The sequence below is a fragment of the Musa acuminata genome, chromosome BXJ3-7 (assembly GCF_036884655.1).
Source record: "Musa acuminata AAA Group cultivar baxijiao chromosome BXJ3-7, Cavendish_Baxijiao_AAA, whole genome shotgun sequence".
In the NCBI taxonomy this organism is placed as follows: Eukaryota; Viridiplantae; Streptophyta; class Magnoliopsida; order Zingiberales; family Musaceae; genus Musa; species Musa acuminata.
In genome coordinates, this window is record NC_088355.1 from 19915497 (window position 1) to 19935553 (window position 20057).

Genomic DNA, 20057 nt, shown 5'->3' on the forward strand with positions numbered 1-20057 from the left:
TAACTCCTCCTCATTCCATTCTTTTGCACTCAATTCGATTCTTCAGTAGAGCAGGAACAAGAACAAGATCAGTTGTCGGTTCCTCACTTCAAGAAGAGGTTTGGAAAGGGGAGGCTGTGTTGTCTCCAGGAAAGCACTCGAAAGAAGGTTAAGGTGCAAGTAAGAGATCAGCTGCAAGCGCAAAGTGAAGTGAATTAGTTTCATCGTACTCAGGTGCAGAGGTTCAGTCATCGGCAGGAGAATCCGCTGTAGAAAGATGTAGTTAGGTATCTTAGTGAAGGAGCAAGTAAAGTTCTTGGAGAGCCTATATAATCAGTATCATAATTAGGATAAGAAGCAGGTAAAGAATCATCTAACCCAGAAGTCTGCAGGATGTCGATATTAGGGATTCCTTAGATAAAGGGGAGAGAACATGCGGAGGAACAACAAAGTAGCAGCAGCGCATTAGCAAGAAATGAAAACTTCACTTTAGCGACGAGAATGGACTGGAATGGAATGGAAAGCTGGGTTCAGGTGCAAATCAATCTTATTTTCTTTATAGCCACTCTCTTCTTTAAGAGTTAAAGGGTTGAGTCAGCTATTTTAGAGCAACGAGTAAAGAAAGAGTCATCAGAGCCTGTAGTTTGCAGTGTTCGGTTCTTTAAGTGGAGGTCGGTACAGAAAGGGTAGGTAGTTTGAGTGGAAAGAGAAAGAGCGAACTATATGAGAGATGGGAGGGACAACCCATGGATGGCTAAGTGAAAGCGAATCAGCTCTTTACGATAAAAAAAAGCTTGCAACGGGGGGATCAAAGGCCCAATGACTATTAGCGATTAGCGGCTTCTTGCGCCATATGTTTTATCCAATGAATTTATGCTACACCAATCCCCCATTTAGACATTATTGGTAGATCCTAGGCCGTTCGTTCTTCATAACTTAATTCTCCGTTGATAGTTGATCGAGAAAGCTGAAGGCCCAATGAGCTCTAAAGTAGTGTGCCTTGCGGGGTGGCCGAGCCGGTCAACCTAGTTCGCCTAAGACACGTTTTAAACCTATTGAATAAAGAAAGAACTGACAGTACAACATTTCCACGATTCTATTCTCAATTGATTAGATTAGTCAGATAAGTTTCATCAGTTTCCACTATAGAAAAAGAAGGATGGAAATAAGGAAAGAACTCTTATATCGGAAAGGTCGAGTATCACGAAAACTCTTCCTCTTCATCCCTCTCGCTGTCGCACCTCTCTCTCTCTCTCTCTCTCTCTCTCTCTCTCTCTCTCTCTATTTCGGTAGCAGCTTATTTTCTTCTTCCTTCTATGTGCGTGGGTTAGCCCTTGATCGTATAATGATTCTTTTGTGTTTATTCTATTTCTATCTAGTTATTTCCAATTCCCAATAATAATGAGACTTATTAAATTACCAAAATTACCAATAATCATGAGACTTATTACGACATTGTGAACCAAAGCGCTAATCTCTTCGTTGCCTGCTAACTCGGCGAAAGAAAGGAAAGCGATGCAAGAGCCCACGTAGCAGTAAGTATAAGAACGAGATAGGCTTACCATGTTCCATCAATAGCACCTACACCTACGCCTAAGAAGAAAATAAGTTCATCATCAACCGGAAGACAGACACGAAGGAGACACAGATTTGTAAGCGGAAGTGATAGACCGAATCCAAATAGTAGAGGGGGGGGGGGGGGGGGGGAGGGCATACTATAAAATACAATATGGAAAGAGCCTCTAGCTTCGGGGCAACTAATAAATTATTGTAGTTGTCTTAGAAAGGTGGATAGGGCCCTCTTAGTATTTCCCTTTTGATGAGTGCGCGGGAAGGGCCGACTGACAATAAGTCACAAGTAATCTCCCTAACGCTTTTCTTTCTTCCTTACAACAGAGGGAGCAAGTGTAGTTTTAGGAAAATTCGGTGAAGCTCTTCTGCTCTTCTGGCTGAATCCAACTCTGGGCCTTCCCGTTTTGCTAGCTTTCGAATTAGTTCCACTACAGCTTATTCTGGAAATCTCTCCGTAAATCTACTCTCAATAGATAAAGCCCCTTCTAGAGTTTGAAAAGGTTTGAGTTTGAAAAAATGGCAGTAAGATATGGCTCCGATGAAAGCTCTATAACAGTCGAGATGACCTGAACTTCCTAGGGACCACTAACTACGACCTTTGATGAGCTGAAACTATTTGCGTGAAGCACCATTAATTCTATAAAAGAGAATGCGCTACTTCAGCCGAGCCATTCACAAAGAAACTTCGGCAAAGTCATTAGAGCAAGTAGTATTTATGTTATTCACGACAAGCAACCGTTTCATGTAAGTGTCAGGATTGAAGAGCAACAAAAAGGAGTCTTATTCCTTATTCCGTCTCTCTTCGAGTGGTTTGAATGATTGGAATCTTGGCTGCTTTTATTCTGACAGTTGTGTTTTAGGCCTTGGCCATTTGTAGTTGTTTGTCTAGTCGTTACTTGCCTAGTAGCTTGGCCCGTTAGAACTAGAGCACAAGAACGTAACTTTGTGCATCCTAATAATAATAAGAAAGTGTTGCATTTTGGCAGCGGATACTGGAGGAGAAATTCCAGCATGAAAGACACCAACCTCACCTGTGGAATAAAAAAAGTAAGTATATTTACAAGTCTATAAGAGAGAAGAGCAATGACAGAAGAGACCCGAACAGAGGCATAGACTCGGTGTATACTCTCGCATCGAAGAGCATCGTTCATTTTGTAAGAGAATAGTGTGAGTGTGACGGCTTATCTAGCTTATCTAGACTAAAAAAGCCACGAATGAATCATTTGCTAAGATACTAACTCCTACACTTTATTTCTTTTGTCGAGATTGGTTTGGTGTTCTTCGAACATTTGTAACCCTAGAAGCTATTGGTTACCAAGTAAGCTCAAGAAGCGAAGCTGGTCTTCCTGGTAGATTATATAAGGGCATCTCATGTTCATGCCAGTGCGCTTTTCGTGGTCTTTCAATCCCTGCTTTTCTCGAGTCTTTAGCCGCATTTAGGAAATATAAGTAGGTGTGTTTCAGAAGCTAGTGTTGGAGTATTACTTTTTGGGGATTAATCTTTGAGATATATGCCTATTTCTTTTATGACCGTGAGTGAAAGCCTATTCGTCATACTTGGTAACCAATAGCTTCTAGGAAGTAGGTGATCATCAACAAGTGTTTTACTATGCCATTCGTCATACGACGCGTACATCTCCGATCAGAGAGTTTATTAATTGTCTGGTTATTTCCATGGAAAAGCAAAAATCCTATATTATTATTAGATTCTTATTATATGGAAGTAGGTCCTATTATTATATAGGAGTAGGTCGTCTACCCAGGGTCATTCATCAATCAGATTGATGCGCTTATAGGTTTTTCCCTTACTTTGATTCCTGTCAACCCTTACGGACTTAGTTGGTTTTACCTAAGTCGTGCGGCACCTTTGCGTGTCCGTCCGTAAAGGTCAGCCTCCCCGAAACCTCTCATTGTCTCTTAGGACCAACAAAAGAGAGAACGGATTAGAGAGAACGCCTCACTCGGGATCCACAAGTAAACATCTCCGAAAATACTTCATAAACAATGCAAATTACAAACAGACTTTATAAGCTCTCAACAGTTGCATAACAAAGGGTAAAATGGTCCACTACAGATCAAAAATCTCTCATACGTGTTAACATGACATAACCTTTTATTTACACGCCTAAAGCGGCCACTAACCTAACTAAAATGGGACTATTAAGCATTCGGTCGTCCATCTACATGTTGTACAAAGCATGAACATACCAAAAGACACGGACATACATAAGATTACATCAAACATCTTGTTTCGAAGTTTGTCCGTGACATTCTCCCCCACTTATTTCTTCGACGTCCTCGTCGAAGCCTTTGTCGACACTACAACTTCTCGTCTTTGCTGAGTCTTCAATCTTCTGCTTCAGCTGCAATGCGCCTCTTGGCTCCTAGCTACTCTCCGCTGTTGTTTTTGAGTAGTCGAACCTTTAATCCGCCATGCTACTTCAACTCGCCAATGACTCTGACTCTAGTGTGGGGTTGGCTGAGTTGTGTTGATCTCTGTTGGTTCCTGCGGATCCTCTAGATGAAGGAAAAGATCATCCTTACTATGTGCTAGTCTCTCAAATGCTCATGCTGCTTGAACTGGGTGGATGATTGTTGGAGCTTTAACGAGCATCGTCTCGCAAACTTTTAAAGTTTTTGTGTCCTTCCTCAACAAAATTTGCCCATTGACTCTTCTTTCACTTAGTTGTCACTTTCAAGTAGGTTCGCATCACTTCCGTTTTCGATTGGCAGTTCGTTGGGAAATGAAGCGGACAATCTACTCTCAATAGCACTGATCACCGTTGGTGAGGATTTGACAACTATTGTCTTCCATTATCTTCAAAGGGTCTTTGAACATGTGCAGAGCTCCTCTGTTGGATAGAAAAGAGAATTGGGGTACTCGGTTTCGTCCAGTCTCTTAAGAGTTGAGAAGGCAAAGGTTACTTGACTTCGCTTGCGTCCTCGAGGTTGTACTCCATACATCGAGCTAGTTACTAGCCTTCGCCTACTCTTTGCTCACACTTCTGAAGCACTTGAAGTGTTTGCACTCCTTGCATTGAGTTAGTTACTGTGATTCACCTTCTCAATGTCATCGAACTTCTGGAATGCAAGAAGTTTTCACCCCAACTTGGAGTGATTCTCTCATAGGTTTGGTCACCTCTGGGATTGTATCGTCTTCTCCATCAACCCTACCGCCTACTCCACTGAGTAGCAAAGGTACAACACCGTGTACTGCCTGCTTCGTTCCTTGGTCATGCACTCTTGCTTGACCCGAAGTCCTTCACTTTCAGCTATCATAATGAGAAGCTCGTTGACACTGGTCTTACGAAGATCCTTGGCCTCTGCCCTTCAGCCTTGTTTCGGTACTTGGAGTTTGCCTCTGCATGCTCCACCTCCTCGGCCCCTTTCACGACCAAGCGCTCTCCCTCCATGAGAGCAAGGGATCAATGACTTTCACGGAAGTCCTGCCTCTGCGTACCATGGCGCTGCCATGCCCATGGCCCTACTATCCGTCACCTCGTATCTGCATCCCTTTTCTTCACTATTAGTAGATATGCCTCTGTGGCACTCCTCTAAGTCCACCTCCATTCTAACTGATGCTTGATTTTGGGTAGCTAAGTCCCTCTAGACTCGTCGTCGCTTCCTTGCCCCTTCCGACCCCTTGCTTCAACACCTCTGTGTTCTCTAAGCAGCTCTCTTTGGTCGATGGAAAGATAGACTGCAACTCCCATGCATGGCCTCTGTTATCGCATTATAGGGTTTGCACCGATTCTGTTCTCCTTAGCTTTCTTGGTAGTAACATTCGCTTACTCGACCTTGTCCTTTGACATATCGGGCTCCCTTAAGCGAATATAAGCTCTGGAGCAGTCCAACACTCCAGTTGTTTGGATCATACCTCTGTATGATCAAGTCCCTCCCATGAGACTTACTGGTACTAGCATTCGAACTTTTCTCTTGGTGGAACCCAGCCCCCATATGCTGATGACCAAGGTTTTCATCCGATGCAAAATTCGATGCACGCACGGAAGACCCACCTCTGTGGTACCATGGCCTTCACTCCTTGAATCCATAGCCCTTGTTGTCGTCGTGTTGTTCACCGAAGTGGAGCTTCCAATAGCTCCCGATCATACCTCCATATGATCTAGTCCCTCACGGGACTATGTCGTGTGTGTCGCATTGCCAAGAACAGTTCCACCACGATCCGCTGCACCATGTCGCCTCCTGGTGACATCTCTATTGCATTCTAATCCTTGTGGGATGAACTCGAATTGTGAACCCTTCATGTGTGACCTCTGCCAATACATCGTAGGGTCTCTTCTACCTTCGATTTTGTTCGCTCCTCTAGCAATCGACCTTCATCCACCCACTCTTGGGTCACACTTAGATGAAGCACCGCTCTAGGACAGTCCGTCGCTTAGTAGGTCCCGAAGTCCCCCGACTTTGTTGCAATTAGTGCACCATTGTTTGGATCCTAGGCCTTTGCCCCTACCAACACAATCTTTGCTGTGCATCGCTTCCTTCATGGCAACTTGAATGGCAACACTGTGGCATATTCTTCAAGAGTACCCGCCTCTACGTCCTATTGCCTCGTGTTAAGGCCTTCTGAACCCAACTTCACCTCCGCAAATTTAGTCGCCTTAGTTCCTCCATCAAATACTCTTCCGAGATAAGGTACATGTGCCCAGAAGCTCCCTTCATCTTTGGCACCATACAAGATGAGTCCGCTCCGTCAAAATGAATGACTCATGGAATAACATGATCCTGCTCTTGCCTCTGCAAGAGTTCATGTCCTTGACCTCTGTCCAAGGAAAGCACTATGCCTCCTCTCCATGTTCCATCTTCTATGTTGGCTCCCTTCATGTGGCTTGGGTACTTCACCAAGTTACACCCAAGTTGCTCCGCTCCTCGTTTTTGCATTGAGTTGATGGTGGCCCTCGCGCCCACCATTCCACGAGTCAGCCCTCCCTTGAGTCCGATCTCCATATCGACTCCATGTATGCCTTCATTTGTGTTGCTTTGGGTCGCTCCCCCACTTGATCTCGCAATGCATCTACCAATGCATTCTCTCGAGTGAGATCATGCAACGACTCCTCGCCGCTTGCTCAGTCCATTGAGCTTCGTGGAGTTGTTGTTTGTTGAGGTACTCCTCCTCAACTTGTGAGGTCTGTCCCACATGATTCTCCCTTTGGAGAGCCGGGACTTATCCCTCCTGGATAACTGTCCCGTTAGAGTAATATCTCTCTTTGTTTTGGAGATCACCATCCCCTTGGACTACTTCGATCTACTAAATAAACTATGCATTGTTCTATCTCCTGCAAACGCACTTGCTAGATTACGACTCCATGTCAATACAACCCCTGCTGCAACATGCTGAACTCGTTGCACACTTCAGCCTCCTACGGACGTATCCTTCGCATGCCGAAGAGAAAGTTTCAATGCTCCATGGCGCCAAGTTTCGGTCGCCTTGGGATGACCACGAACTTTCTATCGTCCACATACAAGCCCATGCATGAGTACCAAATTCTTCGAGCTAGCAATTCCCCTCACCTCTATGAGCTTTGCATAACTCTTTTGGTCGTTGAGCAACTCATTCCACCTTGCCTGGTCTTATCCTTTACCAAGCTCCTCGCTTGCCTTGAGCACCATCAAGTATAGTTGTCAACGTTGAGCCATAGCTCAAACTTAGCCATCCTAACCTTTGTGCGCTCCGCATTCTTCCAAGCTTGCCTGTTCTCATGGTGCCTCTTGCGCGAAGGGTTGGCCATTCCTTTGAATGCCAATGTCAGATGCCCGCTCTTCCGAGCGACTCCTTTTCCCTATATCTCCATGCATGTTTTCCCCCCAAACGGTCGCACGTGTGCTGATTGCCCTCAACGCAGCCCCGCTAGGTCCTCCATATTTTCATGCTAAGTGTTTCTATAAGTGCTTGTCTCGCTCTGATACCATATGTCATGGACTTAGCTGGTTTTGCCTAAGTCGTGCGGCACCCTTGCGTGTCCGTCTGTAAAGGTCAGCCTCCCCGAAGCCTCCCATTGTCCCTTAGGACCAACAAAAGAGAGAACGGGTTAGAGAGAACGCCTCACTCGGGATCCACAAGTAAACATCTCCGAAAACACTTCATAGACAATGCAAATTACAAATAGACTTTACAAGCTCTAAAGAGTTGCACAATAAAGGGTAAAATGGTCCACTACAGACCAAAAATATCTTACATGTGTCTACATGACATAACCTTTTATTTACAAGCCTAAAGCGGCCACTAACTTAACTAAAATGAGACTATTAAGCCTTCAGTCGTCCCTCTACATGCTGTACAAAGCATGAACATACCAAAAGACTCGGACATACATAAGCATTACATTAAACATCCTGTTTCGAAGTTTGTCCGGAGTAAATCTTGAACGTGGCCTGTTAGTCCAAAGGAAATAACATATCAGATCGTAGCTCCGCTAGGTCCCCTACATTTGCATGCTAAGTGTTTCTATGAGTGCTTGTCCCGCTCTGATACTATCTGTTACGGACTTAGCTAGTTTTGCCTAAGTCGTGCGGCACCCTTGCGTATCTGTCCGTAAAGGTCAGCCTCCCCGAAGCCTCCCATTGTCCCTTAGGACCAATAAAAGAGAGAATGGGTTAGAGAGAACGCCTCACTCGGGATCCACAAGCAAACATCTCCGTAAACACTTCATAGATAATACAAATTACAAATAAACTTTACAAGCTCTGAACAGTTGTATAACAGAGGGTAAAATGGTCCACTACAGACAAAAAATCTCTCACATGTATCCAAATGACATAACCTTTTATTTACAAGCCTAAAGCGGCCACCAACCTAACTAAAATGAGACTATTAAACCTTCGACCGTCCCTCTATATGCTGTACAAAACATGAACATACCAAAAGACACGGACATACATAAGCATTACATCAAACATCCTGTTTCGAAGTTTATCCATGACACTTCGCTAGTAGGACTATCAGATAGAATGGTTAGTCGGTAAACCCTTGACTGCCAATCTCACGAGAGGTTATTAGTTAGCATCCAAAAAATGATGGAGTGAGTGTTAGTGCTTTACTAATACAAAATAGGGAGTAGACCCGTTTCTTTCTAGAATGACTCTTCCGGAGTAAATCTTGAACGTGGCCTGTTAGTCCAAAAGAAAATGACATATAGGATCGTAGCCAGGAGGTGCCTCAAATCAGCGAGATTCTAAACTAGGGCAAAGGGAGAGGATTCCACGTACACAAAGAAAAGTATGGCAGCAGTCGAATCTTTAACTAGTCCCATTCCTTTTATCTGCGAAGGAATGAAAGGATTGGAAGGTAATAAAGACTGATATTGCAAATATGAAATTTTCGGAAAGGAACGGAGCATATATAGTATAGTGGCTCGACGCGATGGTGTACACGTGTCTTCTATAGCATGCAGCCCATAATGAAGAGACAGATCTCGAGAAAGGTGTGTTGTGAGAGTATAGGTAGCCAGTCTTTACTTAAGTAGGCCCAAGCTATGCCGAAAGACTCCCATTTCCTTATTGGCCGACCCTTTTCCCTATAAGGTTCCTAGCCCAAGGCGATTTCCAACAAGTGGTTGGTCAGCAGAGAAAGTCGAGGTCGGGCGCTAAGCAAGACAAGATAGAGATTCCATTAATGATTCAGCAGCATAAGATTAATTTGAGTTAGTCGTTAAGCTCATTGATTGAGTATATATAGGTAAGTGGAGTGATAGATTGTAGTAGGTCCTAAGGTAATAAGAAATAGATTTAAGTATAAGTAACTGGAGAGATAGATTGAAGTAGGTACTAAGGTAATAAGAAATAGATTCAGCTGGTAATCAGAAAGGGGAGAGTAAGGAAAGGTTCGGGGAGGTTCAGTTTCAGTAGGTGATTGTGTTGAGCCCGCCTCTCAATCAGTTGTTCAAGCCAACCTTGATTGTTTAGCAGGGTATAAAAGAAAAGATGGCTACTTTGGCGCAATCACTAGTCCTGTTGTCGATTCAGCAAGTTCCATTCTGGTTTATGTAGTTCGAGGTTAAGTTTCAAGTGTCGTTTAAAAGGAAGCTACAAGTTCAGTTGCAGCAAGCGGGGTCAAAGGGATGCTAAGCGGTGTATTTACTGACATCTGTACCAGTGTATTTACTGAAATCTATATTACGTGCTCGATACGAAAGATTCAATTCATGATTTGTTGCACTTAACAGGTAACCAGCAAGCTCAGTTCAACCGACAGAATGGAATGTTTCAATCTCATCTCAACAGACTGCTGAGGTGTTGTATCAAGGAAGCGGGAAAGAAGCTCAGTATAAAGAGGGCCTTGAAGTGCGTTGGTACGATTGATTATGTCCTTATGAAGCGCCCCATGTACTAAAGTTTAGAGAGGTTAAGGTGCAAGTAAGAGGTCAGCAGCTGAAACAAGAGCATAAGCTTGTTCTGTCGTTGTCGTTCTTATTTGTAATCACTTATATAACGTTAATTATCACTATAGCTTGTGTCTGTTACGAGTCTCGAGTCTCCTCTTTTTGTTCTTGTTGATTCGACAATAGAATGCAGATAAATAATAAGGAAAGGAGCAGAATCTAAAGCTTACTCAGGAGTCGGAGAAGGATAAAGATCTTCAGCTGGGTTAAGGGAATAATATCTTACTTCTAGAGCGCTTCGTGAATGAGTTTCAATTTCAAGATCAGTTGCCAAAGATGGAGCAGGTGATCAAAGAAGTATAATCCTAAGTTTCAAGAGAATGCGGCTGGATAAGAACTTGAGATTGGGGCAGAAGAGAAAGAGAGTACTGGCTTTGATACAGAAGCCGGAGAAGAGAAATCGAGCCGTGTCTTCGGTGTTAGGAGTGAGTTTTGAAGCATAGGAGTTATAGGAGTTAATACATCCTGAGTTAGGAGTTAAGGTATTAGTAACAACATAGGAGTCCAGAGTTATGGTATTCAATACTAACAACATTGGAGTTTGGAGTGCAAGTTTTAAGTCAATAACTACAAGATAAGATTATTCAAGTGGAGAGTAAGGAGCAGATTAAGCAGTGGAAGCAGTTCTTGACTTGCTCATAACTCGCCGCTAGAACTCGGCTCCCAAAAACAGGACTCGGCGTCAGTGAGCTCTGTACCTACAAAGACAAAGATAGAAAGAAAATAACTTAGTCCGTTTCTTCTCCCTTCTTCGCTCTTAATACACACCTCTGGGCAGGAAATATCATTCGTATACTAACTTGCTTGTTTAATTGAATGAAATCAAAATGGAATATATGAAATACAATAGATAAGAGTAAAGAACACCGTTTACTATAATATCATGGTAGTGCGCACACCTATAATCTAATCTATGAACTAACCATCATGAAGGAAGCTCACTCCTAATCATATGAAACACCATCAGAAAGCTCACTCCTAATCATATATAGTATGGAACTTGCTGTATCTTAAAGCTCACTCCTAATCATATATAGTGAAGTATGGAACTCGCACACGTAGAACTCACTGACGCTCGACGACGAACGCCAAACGCTGGACTTGTAGTTGCTGATATACCAGGCCCAGTACCTGTTGCTGTAGCTAAACCCAGATTTCCGGGAGCTCAACTTTGTATATAGTCACAGTCTAGGCTAACTCAGGCTCATCCACCTATTGCAACTATACCTCTCCTCCATCTCTTCTCTTCTTGTCCCGAAGCCTAGCATTACTCCAGCTCTTCTCTTCTTGTCCCGAAGCCTAGCATTAGGAGTTAACACTGTGGATTCTCTATATTGCTCCTATACCTATGTAGTTACCTACAACAAGTGTTACCGATCACTACTCCCTCGGTGTTGGCAGTAAACCCTTGAAAGGTACGCTAACAATTCCTACTTAGAAATTCCATTCGGATTCTACTGTTTTGTAGTCGTTACTTGGCCCCGGGAAAAAGGTAGTCAAGGGTATGCCTATGTTTTTAAGAAGAAATGCATTATAACAGCGGTAGAGGGCAACATTATAGGATTTTACATAAGCAACAGAACAAAGAGCTTAAACTACTCTTAGGTCCTATTTTACAGCTTTATCGAATACAGTAGTGGTCGACCAGAAAGAAGCATCAGCAAGAGAATCCGCTGTGCCAGTTAAGTAAGGAAAGAAAGCAGTTAGAGCAGTTTCCAGATATGGCAGTTTCAAGTCCTATTCGAGCAGTTACAAGATCCTTCATAAGGATAAGAGGTTGCCAAAGAAGAATCAGCGAGTGGAAAGATCTTCAGCAACAGAATCCACAGTGCTAGAATCCGGAGTGAAGTTAAAGGTTGTTGGCGCAAGGAAGCGAAGCTTGTTTCTTTCGTATATAATTGGGGGTAATATTAATAATTTCTAAAGAAGCTCGTAAGGAAGAAAGAATTGTTTTCAGGAAGACTAAACTGTCTTTACTGCTGGGTTAATGCGATACAGAGCAAGAAGAGAAGATGTTGGGTATAGATTGAGGTAATATTCCTATACAACACTTACCTATGCATAAAAGTAAAGTAAGTTCGGGCAAAACGTCGTGGAGAGAGAGAGATGTTTATTCTGTAGAGGTTACCGGCGCCGTTGTGCTTGTTGGACTAACCACGAGCAATAAGCGCCAGAAGGCAGGAACTAAAATAACTTCTACTAACGTTGAGAACAGGAACTCCCACTCCCATTACTTGTTCAACCTAGACATTATAGTTCAGGTTCCATTGGGCGGAGATAATATAGATTGAGGTCATATTAGACAATTCTATACAATGCTAGCAGCTGACTCTCTTTTCTACAACACCTTGATACCTTACTACACGACACCGTGCTGAATAAGGTCATACCGGGCCAGGCCACTGCTTCTAGTACTTACCTGTTCTATTCTTACCAAATTGGGGTAGGACTTAATTCTTCCTATGCGCTGGAGCGTACCTTATGCTTACTATTCTAATACTTACTTTAGCGGTGTGAAGTCACCTCTCATACTTTACTTATACTTACACTTGTTCAATTCTAACGTTTGAGTGAACCCCGACCCCACCTCCACTAATAAAGAATGAAACAAGTAATTAAAGGAAGAAATACAAGTAGTCAGAAGGAAGAAGGTACTCGAAATGATATAATAGAAATAGGTAATTGAACAGGACTACTTTCATTACATATCGGCAGGCAACTACAAGACAAAGAGACAAGCAAGAGTGGAAAGAAAGAGCATAAGTTGAAGTCGTTAACCCGGCAAGCTACATAGTAAGTAGCGACCAAGCGCCGACGTAAGACTAAGTGCGGTAGCAACAGCCAAGCTACAAGACAAGTAGCTACTACAAACACATAGCAACAAATAAATATGTTATACCCCATTGGTCCGGAGTCCTAATTAATAGCGTCAGCAATAATCAGTATATTATAACTTAGTTATAACAATTCCTTTGTTTGTGTTGCGCGGCAGGGTCGCTCCCTATAACAATTCCGAAGTCATTACAATTCTTGTTTTCGGGGCCGCTAGTTTCCATCATCTGTTCTTGTTTCATCCGGCCAAGCAACGTATACAAACGCATTAACTACTCAACTCACTGTTTACTTATACTTGTTCGAGAAAGAAAAGAATGGAATTGACTAGGAAGGAACACAAAATGGAATTGAAGAGAAAAAGCACATACTAGGGTGGCGAGAAGGAGGTAAATCCAGAATTTGCTGTGCTAGGAAAGGAAACTCATATCTACCTTCGTTGTGATAACTTATAGTCTAGAATAAATAATAAGAGATAGATGAGGTGTTGCGGGTAAGCCTGGTGTAGCGGTGTTGGGAATGGGAAGCAAGAAGACAAGCAGATTTCAATTCCAACGAGTTACTGTTGCGCTAAGGGAGTTTAAAGGTGTAGGTACATATATAAGATGTATTAAGATAACAATTCCATAAGGGTATTCTCGTGGCTTGTGGGCTTGGCCTGTTTTTGTTGTTGGCAAAGGATCTTCTATTAGAGCTAGTCCTAGGAAATTTACCACAAAGTAATTTTGGCAACCCAACAAGACAATAAAACACAGAAAGAATAAAAGCGAGACAAGAACACCAGAACACAAGATATACGTGGTTCGGTCAATTGACTTTGACCTACATCCACGGACGAAAGAGGAGCAAATTACTACTACAAAAGAGGTACAATTACAAATGCCTTAGGAAGATGTTCCTAGGCCATAAAACACCCGAAAATACTAAACAAGAAAAACCAAACTATAAGTCCAAACTATTTAACTGAGTATGGACTTAAACCAAAGCAAACACTTAGGTTTTTCTTGTGGTGCCTCTTGTGCTGCCTGTGGTGTATCTGACTTCAAAGCCCAGGCCCTTATTTATAGTTCCAAGACGAGACAACAAGTCTGATTTTCCCGATGTGGGACCATGGGACTTGCCAAACTAACAAATCTCCACCTTGGCATGTTCCAACAAAACTTGCTCCACCTTCTTCATAAAAGCCCCAACGGGCAATCACCAACAATGAACACCAACCAAGTCCAAGCACTGCTTGAACTTGTAAACCGGAAGAGGCTTCATAAACATATCAGTTGGATTGTCCTTCGTATGAATTTTCTGAACAAGGACCTTTCCCTTAGCAATGGTATCCCATTTGCATCCAACAATTTTCTTACCCGAAGGTAGCTTCACAAGATCCTAAGTTCTAAAACTTGCTCCACCTTCTTCATAAAAGCCCCAACGGGCAATCACCAACAATGAACACCAACCAAGTCCAAGCACTGCTTGAACTTGTAAACCGGAAGAGGCTTCGTAAACATATCAGCTGGATTGTCCTTCGTATGAATTTTCTGAACAAGGACCTTTCCCTTAGCAATGGTATCCCATTTGCATCCAACAATTTTCTTACCCAAAGGTAGCTTCACAAGATCCTAAGTTCTATTCCGATGGAGAGACTCAATTTCTTCATTCATCGCAATCAACCACTTAGCGGAATTATCACAAGAAACTGCATCTGAGTAGGAAGTAGGCTCACCAACTTCACTTGTCTCTTTTGCAACAGACAAAGCATATGCAACCAAATTTACATATCTTTGTGGTGGTCGAATATCTCTCCGTGGTCTATCCTTGGCTATGGAATATTGCTCTTCCTCTGGATCATCTGCGTTAGTAGACTCGGGATCACCTACTGGCATTCTTTGAGTAGAAGAGTTCGACTTAAAAGAATCTGAACTACCAATCTCAAGCTCCACCTGCTTCTGCGCACTATCATTTGTACAACTAGTAGAATCCTTTTTGGAAGATAACATAGATAATTCATCAAAAGTAACATCTCTACTGATTATAAATTTTGGGAATTTGGGATCAGGACACCATATTCTGTATCCTTTCAACCCAGAAGCATACCTAAGGAAAATGCACTTTTTAGCCCGAGGCTCTAATTTTCCTTCATTGACATGCATTTACATGCATGTATGCTGGACACCCAAAAATTTTTAAATCAGAATAATCAGCAGGAGTACCTAACCAAACTTCTTCCGGAGTTTTAAAGTTAAGTGCTGCAAAAGGAGCACGGTTGACAACGTAACAGGCCATATTAATCGCCTATGCTCAAAAGTCCTTTGTCAACCCTGCATTTGAGATCATACACCTTGCTCTCTTCAAGAGTGTTCTGTTCATACGTTCGGCCACACCATTTTGTTGAGGCGTTATCCTAATAGTGCGATGCCGAACGATTCCTTTATTTTTGCAGAATTCTTCAAAATCACCTTCACAAAATTCCATGCCATTATATGTTCGAAGCCGCTTAATCTGTTTACCTGTTTGCTTCTCAATCAAAGCCTTCCATTGTTTAAATGTTAGAAAAACATCATTTTTATGCTTCAGAAAATTAACCTAAACTTTCCTGGAATAATCGTCAATGAAAGTCAACATATACCTGGCACCACCCTTAGATTGAACATGAGCTGGACGCCAAAGGTCTGAATGAATATATTCAAGAGTACCTTTCGTTTTGTGAACTGTCGGAGAAGTGAAGCTGACTCTTTTCTGCTTTCCAAAAATGCAGTGTTCACAAAAATCAAGTGGCTTAGTACTCTGTCCGCAAACTAGACCCCTTTTGCTCAATATACTCAAACCTTTTTCGCTCATATGACCCAAACGCATATGCCATAATTTGGTGATGTCAGAATTAGATAATGATGATGACGAAACTGCAACCGAACCTGTGACAGTAGTTCCCTGCAGAATATACAAACTACCAGACCTACAAGCTTTCATAACAATAAGGGCACTTATAGAAACTTTCATAACTCCACCTTCAGTTGTGTATTTACACCCAAGGGCCTTTAGGGTGCCTAAAGAGATGAGATTCTTTTTTAAATCAGGAACATATCTAACATTAGTGAGCATCCTCATAATACCATCATGCATTTTAATTCTGATTGTGCCTCTACCAACAACATCACATACGATATTATTGCCCATCAAAACAATTCCACCATTACAAGATTGATATGTGGAAAACAAATCCCTATTGGGACACATGTGATAAGAACAACCTGAATCTAAAATCCATTCATTTTTAGACCTTGTCCTGTCATCAATACCAGAAAAAATATTTCCAACAATCTCATCAGTTGCTACACTAACTTCAGCGGATTCAAAAGATTTTTCAACAAATTTTTTCTTTTGCTTTAATTTATTTTTCAATTTAAAGCAATCAGATTTAATGTGCCCCATTTTATGACAATATCTACATTCCAAATTTCTATGTTTGGATTTAGATCTACTACTGTCAAATTCTCTTTTATCCATTCTCCCCCTAACAACTAGACCCTCAGCCTGATTCTCTCTACTTTCCCCAGTGATATTCCTATCTATCTGCTCCTTAGATTTCAGTGCAGATTTAATTTCTTGATACAAAACTGTTTCTTTTCCATAAATCAAAGTATCACGGAAATGCTTAAAAGATTGGGGAAGAGAACACAATAGTAACAAAGCCTTATCCTCATCATCAATTTTTGCATCTATATTCTCTAAATCCATAACCAAAGAATCAAACTTATCAAGATGCGAGAGTATAGATGTACATTCAATCATCCGAAGCATATACAGTCTCTGCTTCAAGTAGAGACGATTCTCCACTGTCCTCTTCATGTACAAGGCTTTAAGCTTGTCCCACATGCTCTTAGCCGTAGTCTCCGTAGCTACCTCTCGTAAAACCTCGTCAGAGAGATTTAGAATGATGCTTGATCGGGCCTTCTTATCCATACCCGCAAGCTCTTCTTTTGACATATCATCTGGAATGCTCTCGACTCCCTGTAGTACCAAATCAACTCCGTCTTGAACCAGAATGGCCTCCATCTTGAGTTGCCACCAGCCGAAGTTGACATTTCTATCAAATTTCTCGACAACAATCTTTGTTATTGTCATCGTTGCCAAAAGATCCCAGAACCAGGCTCTGATACCAGTTTGTTAGAGTTAGCCCCAGAAAATTTACCACAAGGTAATTTTGGCAACCCAACAAGACAATAAAACAGAAAGAATAAAAGCGAGACAAGAACACCAGAACACTAGATATACGTGGTTCGGTCAATTGACTTTGACCTACATCCACGGACGAAAGAGGAGCAAATTACTACTGCAAAAGAGGGACAATTACAAATGCCTTAGAAAGATGTTCCTAGGCCATAAAACACCCGAAAATACTAAACAAGAAAAACCAAACTATAAGTCCAAACTATTTAACTGAGTATAGACTTAAACCAAAGCAAACACTTAGGTTTTTCTTATGGTGCCTCTTGTGCTGCCTGTGGTGTATCTGACTTCAAAGCCCAGGCTCTTATTTATAGTTCCAAGACGAGACAACAAGTCTGATTTTCCCGATGTGGGACTATGGGACTTGCCAAACTAACATCTTCAGCTGTGTGGTATCAGTGCAAGCTTGAAAAGTCTTAGTCCCCATAGGGCTTGCTCGTTATTCCGGTAGCTAACTCAATCTGATAGTTAGTATTTCCGGCCTTCATTTCTAGTTCCATTATTCTTAGTATTCATTTGAGTCTTGCCATTAGGGGTGGATCTTGTTGGCAGAGGTTCTATCCTTTATTAGTGGATCGAGTTAGATGTCCCTATTGTAGGTTTAAGTAAGAGAAGTACTTGTTTGATTCTGCCATTAGTGGTATATTTCCTAGTTATAAGGTAAAGTATGGGAAGCACTAGTTCGATCCTAGTATCTAATAGTTTAGAGAGTGAGATAGAGCAATGGGAGACTTGAAGCAAGGCGGGGCAGACCAATAGACATGGTATTGAGAACGAAGTCGGGGCGGTATTGAGAACGAAGGCAAGTGGACAAAGGCTAAGATATAGATCCTGGCGAGTTTCCCTGCTCTAACTCCTGTAGTTGTTCCTTTCATTCTATGTTCTTGTTGATGATTCTTTTCATTTGTATTAATTCTCCTTTTCACTTGTATTGATATGTGTGTTGAATAAGTCATAGAAGAATTATAATTAATAGAATAATAGTAATATAAGAAATAATTGGTTCCAAAGCAACTAAGTAAGGGCTTCAACTTCACTTTCTCTTACTAAAAGCACCTATCACTCAGATTCTATATGTCCTTCTTTAAAACAAATACTAGTAGTAAATTACTTATCGGACTGAAACCACCCACTATAGTATAACAATACAGAATACAAGTCTTCCCCAGTAGAATAATAAGAATATGGGTAATACACACTATAGTATAGCTATACAGAATACAAGTCTTCCCCGGTAGAATAATAAGAATATGGGTAATATAAGTAGTAAGTAGAATAATACGAATAAAGAAGATAACTCATAGGGTACGATGTAGTGCAGTTTAATACTTTTTGTAGTCAGCATCAGAATGAAACGTGGGTGGGCTCTAAAGTAGGCAAGTCAGAATGGAAACTGTAAGAATTGAATGGAATTAGTTGACAGAGTGAACACTAGCGGCAGGAGCTCCCCCGATCATGAGTTTGATAGTTAGCAGTGTAACTCCTCAAGGCCTCTTTGTCTCTTTGACTTATAGGGTAGGGTAGGCTGGTTGACTTACTTGCTTGTTAGAGTAGGGATAGTTTCATTCCAATACTACGGCAGGGTAGTTAAATAAAATAAATTATAAAAAATAAAAAAACTACTTACCCTTGTTTCATCCGTTCTCCTATGTTTCCTCTCCAATAAACTCCCCTGACGCTCGTCGAAAGCAAGAACGGAACAGGGTTATACCTATCAACTATCCTGGGTTACATCAATCTAGAATACCTAGCTTAGTAGCTTAACGACTTGTCATCTCTTTTCCCTTTGCCTTTCCTTTCTCTCATGTTTGAGTGCAGTTACATGATTGGGATAACTAAGCTTACTACTTGTGAGATCAATTCCTCTAATCTAATTAAAATATAATAATAATAGATATGGTTGCCTATCCAGTGTTTTACTCGGTAGTTTAAAGTGTTGTTGGGTCTGCAAGGGAAGCTGTTAGAGCAGATACATGAGTTAGTTCGGTTCTGGTGTATGTGTTTCATCTATATTTGTAGCGAGTAGCGCCTGTTCCGAGATACTTTCCAAGCACAGCTAATTCAGTAGTATAAGTTGACTTTCCCAATTAATAGTCAAGGCTTCCCTTGACTGTTTTATAGCTTAAAAGGCCTGTTTTATAGCTTCAATGAGTTTCCCTATCATCTGATCTTCCCCCTTCAATAAATGCTTTTTAGTGTATGGACAAGTCTAGTTTACAAGGGTTGATGAAACAATTAACTTAAGTACTTGAACAAGACTCTCCTTCTGCCCTATGATTAAGTACGCTGCCTCCCAAGATTCAATTAGGTCCACTCATTCACCTCATCGACAACGAATTAAACTAGAGCAACTCTCTCCCTCGGGATGAAATAAGAACATAACATGAAAAGCTTACAAATACTTATTACTTAACTGCCTCCCTTGAGGGTTCCCTAGCCTAGTAGTTATAGCCCCTTTCACTCAAGCTTGTATTAACTGAGTTTGTAGTCCTGTTGAATCAATATTTTTTGCCTAACCAACTAGCATGCTCTCTCTTTGCCTACCTAGTGCTCTCAACTCTTAAGTTATAATTTCACTCACTGGTTACCTCGACTCTGGCTCTGGCAACTCCTACCCCTCTTAGAACGGGTGCATTAGATGGTTTTTCAATTTGAAGTGTTTTGTTACTACTTTATTCTTCTAGTTTTTGACTTACTTTCCTATTGTTATGCTTGTTTACTTACTTCCATACTGGGGTTACGGGTGCCTCCATTCTGAAGTCGGGACAGAGTCAAGTACAGGCGAGAAAGTGGGAAGTTATGTTTAATAGAGTCAAGGAAGAAAAGATGAAACTAGAACCGAATCTCTCTCTACCCTTAACATTAAGTATAGCCTTATTGTCTACCTTGCCTGCCGAAAGGGAGAATTGACCTCAGTAGTAACAGAATGAAACAAGCATAACTTGAAACCCACATCTAGTATAAGACTTAGGATTGAACCAATAAATCCAATACTAAAACTACTAAGATAAAAATTGAACCAACCTATGACCATAAGTACTGAAGTCTGGAATTGCT